The sequence below is a fragment of the Mus musculus genome, chromosome 13 (genome assembly GCF_000001635.26).
Source record: "Mus musculus strain C57BL/6J chromosome 13, GRCm38.p6 C57BL/6J".
NCBI lineage: Eukaryota > Metazoa > Chordata > Mammalia > Rodentia > Muridae > Mus > Mus musculus.
Genome location: NC_000079.6, coordinates 32795018 through 32801126, shown reverse-complemented (window position 1 = coordinate 32801126; position 6109 = coordinate 32795018). Strand labels below are relative to the sequence as shown.

General features: G+C 42.8%; 1 protein-coding gene across 2 annotated transcripts in view; it reads left to right on the top strand.

Moving 5' to 3' along the window:
- Mylk4 (myosin light chain kinase family, member 4) overlaps positions 1-6109 on the top strand; it is a 105950-nt gene that overhangs the window by 5647 nt on the left and 94194 nt on the right. The window lies entirely within an intron of this gene.

The following is a 6109-nucleotide window of genomic DNA, read 5'->3' as shown; positions in this document are numbered from 1 at the left end:
CAAAAGGAGCTGGAGAGGTGGCTCAGTAGTTAAGAGCACTTGCTGCTATTGTAGGTTCCTCTTTCAGTTTGCAGCACCAGGTCAGAGGATCTGGCTCCTTATTCTGGCCTCTGGGGGCACTACACCTAGGTAATGCACAGTCATACATGCAGGCAAAACATGTAAATATAAATGTAATACATCTTTTAAAATATTTAAATACATATAGGTAGATTGAGAGGAGTGTGACTTGTTAAGTTGCTAAGGCTGGAATTCTCAACCTGTACCTGGGGGCTACCAAAAACATCAAAATTTTATTATAATTGATTATTGCTGATAATCAGAAATTAAATGTGTTAAGGGAAAGCAAAGACTTATGAATCTTGTCAAAATTTGAGTGTGTATTTACTTTACCACCCAACAGTATACAGCAAGTTACAGTAGAAACTTTTTATTTACTGTTTTCCCACTGAAGGTTTAGTTATCTTATGCTATGAAGTAAACTGGCAATAGCTAATGTGACGTGAGTTACAAATTCTGTTACATACCTAAGTGTAGAACTCATCTGTTCCCGTTCTGGCTCCCAAATAGCTGACACAAAGAACTATTAAGTTTAATAACAAGAAGCAAGCCTAAGCTGGACCATTCTGGGCTATTCTAACCCTCTAAGGCTGATAATACCCAGACAAATGCCCTGTTAACATGCCAATCTGGTCTTCCCCTGGCTCACTCTGGTCCATGTGTGTCCTCATGACTGCTCTTTCATATCAACCTCATGGCAAACATTGGTCTTCTTGTCCCTCTCTTCCTTCTCTCTCTACCTGGCTGAGATCAGAAGTCCAGCCTTCCTATCTCCTCTGCTCAGCCACAGGCTGGTCAGCTTGTTATTACCCAATCAGAGATGATTGGGGAGCGTTTTTTTTTAAATATATATATATATATATATATGTAAATATATATATATGTATATGTATATGTATATATGTATATATATGTATATATATATTATGTGAGTACACGGTTGCTCTCTCCAGACACACCAGAAGAGGGCATCAGATCCCATTACAGATGTCTGGGAGCCACCATGTGGTTGCTGGGAATTGAACTCAGGACCTCTGGAAGAGCAGTCAGTGCTCTTAACCACTAAGCCATTTCTCCAGCCTCTGGGAAGTATTCGTTACACAACATGGATACAGGAGATGGTTCAATAATCAAGACAGTGCTAGCATCCATACAGTGACTGGATCTCTGGGCACAGAAATCAGATCTGAACATACAGTGCACATGACCAACCCTCAATGACTAAGATGCAAGAATAGTAGATTCAAAGAGAAACAAGTCGTGGGCTCATAGAGGAAGAAGTGGGGTTTCAGGGATAAAGGAAGGGAATCCAGTCTCTGGGCGCCCCCCTTTTTCTCCTTGCTTCCATTGTCTTGTGATAGAGATTTAAGCCAGGGTCTCGTACATACTATGTGTTCTACTCTATCTTCATCTTAGTCCTTTTGCACATGTCATTTCACACGTATAAATAAGGCAATTCTCCATATTGAGATACATAACTTACTCACAAAGACAAGAATAGAGTTGAGCCCTTTGAATGGCTATATGGTGAAAATGAACTACATTTAATTTCAAGTTATCTGGAACTGAGTGAGTCACACTGTGGCCCTTGGTAAAGCTACTTAACTTCTGACCCCATTTCCAAATATTAAGGAAGAAAATGACCTCAAAGTTCATTGTGAGAACAGAAGAAATAAGACTAGTATAATACCCCTCCCTGCATTTCTTCTCAAACCTTAGCTCTTTGAAGTTCAAGGTTTTCTCCACTAGGTGGTGATGGTACAAAAAATTAAACCATACCAGCAAGGACTTTAAAAAAAAAAAAAAGAAAAAGAAAAGAAAAAGAAAAAGAAAAAGAAAAAGAAAAAGAAAAAAAAAATCACTCCTTAATTTGTATTGCCTAGCCGAACTTAATTTATTTTTAAATCAGCATAAATACAAATACATGTAAACTCGCTCATAAAATTACAAAAAAAAAAATGTTTTCAAACCAAAAGCCTAGAATTGATTTTCTCCTTTAAAGAGGCTCTGATGGTTTCCATCTGTCTTTGAGTGCTTACTTTGAGCTGTGTATACCTCCTCCTCCTCCTCCTCCTCTTCCTCCTCCTCCTCCTCCTCCTTCTCCTCCTCCTCCTCCTCCTCCTCCTCCTCCTCCTTCTCCCTCTTCTTCTCCTGCCTCAGAAGTCAGAGTGGAGAATGTGGGGCCCTTAAAGACTGGAATAGACCGTCTGATTCAGAAGTGAGTATAACCAGAGTGGCATGCTGCTGTTCTTGGATACTGTGAGCGTCCTGGGGATGCTGAACCTCTGGGCATTGTCTTACGCCCTCATTTCAAGTCTAGTTAATTCCACCTGGCAAGCATCTCAGCCATCTTCAGTCACCTTCATCAAAGCTACCCCTATGGTCATCTGCTGCTACTGCTCCATGATTCTCCTGCCCTACCCAAAGCTCAAGTGTCTCGTTCCTGCATTTTCTTGAGTCTATGCCACATTGCTTATTACGTGTATCCCAACATATTGTAGATATTTTCTTGGTACTGCAAGTAGGACTTTCGAACGCTTTTCCTTACCTTTATTGATATAAAAATGCATGGATTTTTAAGAGTTAATTTTTTCATACTTGTGACTTCCTAGTAGTTTTAAGTGCTTTTGTACTGCCAGGGAAGTGTTAGTGAACACCCCCTCCCCTCCAAAAAATAAAAAATATAAATAAAATTTAAAAAAAAAAATGGGCTGGTGAGATGGCTCAGTGGGTAAGAGCACCCGACTGTTCTTCCGAAGGTCCAGAGTTCAAATCCCAGCAACCACATGGTGGCTCACAACCATCCGTAACAAGATCTGACTCCCTCTTCTGGTGTGTCTGAAGACAGCTACAGTGTACTTACATATAATAATAAATAAATCTTTAAAAATAAATAAATAAATAAATAAATAAATAAACAGACAGGAGCCAATTCAGTGCAAATCACAACAGGTCCTTTAATGGAGCTGGCTCAGGCCCCTCAGCCCACTGCTGACACACAGGATGGTTTTGGTGGAGAGCAGCCCTGAATATCTACCCGGGTGAGGCTTTATAGAAAGCAACAAGTGGGAGGTGAGTGTTTCTAGCCTGAGAAGCATCTAACTGGGAAGCAACTATGGTCTTTAACATAATTGGCTGGTGCTGGGAGTCAAACCATAAACTTAACTTTTGTTTCCCTCTGCATTGGTGGTCGTTGGCAGGGGGTGGGCTTGTTGGGAGTTAACCTGGAAACGCTGAGTTGTTGGGGGAGATTAACCTGGAGATGCTTGTCAGTTGGGGGTCAGCCTAGAAACTGGAGCTAGGCTCAGGTTTTGTTGGGAGGTAACTTGGAAACTAATGTTAGGTACCGGCCTGTTAGTTCACCTGAGTTCAAGTTCTCTAAAATGGAGTCTGAACTTAAAAGATTTGGTCTCTCACTTTTAGGTTGACACTGGGAATGCCAGTCCACTGTGTCGTGCACATAAAAGTCAGTGTTGTGGCACCAGATTGGTTGTGTGGTAAAACACAAAGGCCTTCTGTTAAAGATCGACACAGGAAGCCTGTTCAAATGTGTGCAGGCCATTTGTTGAGCTAGGTGCGGTTTATAGGAAGAGAGGAAAAACTGCTTACTAACCAGATGGTTAAGAAGGGGGACCACTCAGAGTTCTTGTGCTCAGGGGTAGACAGTCATGCTTTGTCCCAGGTTTCATGTTTTGCAAACTCCTTTCAGTGAGAAGTGTCTTGTTTTTATGTGAGTCTGTAACAGCAGGGGGCATCAGTTGAGTGAGCAGGTTTCTTCCACACATGTTCAATTAGAAATAGCTCATGTTTTTTTTGCTGGTTCTGGTAGGCTCTAGAGGTAGGTAGGCCCCGCAAAACATCTTCAAAGAGCTTTGTGCTTATTTGCTTTATACATAGTCTTTAGCCAATTTAATTTGTAGCACAGTTAAAAAAAAAATCTGATCTTTTTCTAGCTGGCACAGATCTTACAAACCTGGGGTTTTCCTGAGTAATAAGATGTCTGTGTTATGCAAATATGCAATGCCCAGTGTTCCCTAGGGTTGAAACTTGGAAAAACGCAGTGGAACTTCCTGGTGATGAACACACAGAAGCGAGAGAGGGTGGCATGCCTTTATTTGAGGAAAGGAGGGTATGGAGCGCTATGCCTTGGCCCTGGGCCTTACTGCTAGCAAAGGGATCTCTGGAGCGTTCCCCCAAAACTCGTCTGCTAAAGCCTTGTTTGCCAGCCTGTGGCACTGTCGGGAGATGAAAGAACCTTTATGAGCTGAATCCTAGTGGGAAGTAGGTCATTGGAGAGGCGCCTTTGAAAAGGATATTAGAATCTTAGCAAACCCTTCCCATTTCTTTCTTGCCTTCCTTCCTTCCTTCCTGGCTTCTATGAGGCTGCTTTCTCCCCTTCATTTTCCTACCCTGCTATTTGATTGCCTCACCTCATGCCCAAGACAATGGGATCCACATAAGCTTTTGCCTCTTTAAAGTTGTCTCAAGCACTTAGTTACAGAAAGCTGACTAACACACCGTGGCCTGCAAGGCTTGGGCCCCAGAATCCTGAGTAGCTGCAGGGATGGAATGAAGAAAGGACACTTTACCCTTTCTTAGAAATGGGAACAAAACACCCATGGAAGGAGTTACAGAGACAAAATTTGGAGCTGTGACGAAAGGATGGACCATCTAGTGATTGCCATATGCAGGGATCCATCCCATAATCAGCTTCCAAATGCTGACACCATTGCATACACTAGCAAGATTTCGCTGAAAGGACCCAGATATAGCTCTCTCTTGTGAGACTATGCCGGGGCCTAGCAAACACAGAAGTGGATGATCACAGTCAGCTATTGGATGGGTCACACGGCCCCCAATGGAGGAGCTAGAGAAATTACCCAAGGAGCTAAAGGGAACTGCAACCCTATAGGTGGAACAACAATATGAACTAACCAGTACCCGGGAGCTCTTGTCTTTAGCTGCATATGTATCAAAAGATGGCCTAGTCGGCCATCACTGGAAAGAGAGGCCCATTGGACTTGCAAACTTTATATGCCCCAGTACAGGGGAATGCCAGGGCCAAAAAGGGGGAATGGGTGGGTAGAGGATTGGGGGGGTGGGTATGGGGGACCTTTGGGATAGCATTGAAAATGTAAACGAGGAAAATTCCTAATTAAAAAAAAAAAAGGACAGACACGCATACTTGGCTGCCGGGATATGGTAAAGGTTTCTTTGAACGCTACGTCCTACAACCTGAACTCTTAGCACGTTTGTTGGGTACACCCCAGAATGTGGCAGCTATGTGTGGCTTGGGGCGTGGAGTTGGGGGAGTCTGTTAGCCTGGAAGAAGAAGCTGAAGTTGCTAGTCTTTGCACACACTGACCAATGGTTTTTAAACACTAAACTTGGACTCCTGAGGAGAACTTTGCCACCCATGTTGAGCCTGGACCACATCGGGAACCACCTTTGCCAGTGTCCTTAACAGGGTTGTGCCCATTGTCAACAATACACATGATTTCATAATCGGGGCCTGCCCCTCTCCCTGCATACACTCTTCCTTTGTGTCTCCTTTATAATGAGGCTTTAATCTCTTAAGTATGGTTTTTCTTCTCAGCCAGTTCTGTGAAGATTTTCTGCTTGACTATATACCACATTTGCACTTTATCCGAAGTGAAAGTGGGACATCAGTTCAGTGTAAAGTGGGAGGAGCCACTGTGTGGTGAACTTTGCTCTTGACCAGTAAAGGATGCGCTGACTGAGCAGCGCAGTGTCAGAACTGAACTGCAGAAAACACAGTTGATATCAGGATAAGAATTTTTGAGTTTTCCATTCTAACACTAAATGTTGTCAGATTATTGGAGAAAGCGTGCATCTTTGTCTTAGGAACACTTGACAGCAATCTGTATTAGTCCTTGACTTACAAACAGTGAAGCTTTACTAAAGATACCTCCTTAACTTCATGATTTCTTTCTTGGTGTAACCAGCAGCCATTCTGATGTTTAATGACCAGAAGCACTCGAGGTGGCTTTTATGTTCACATCCAGCTCCCCACCTTTGCATATCATGC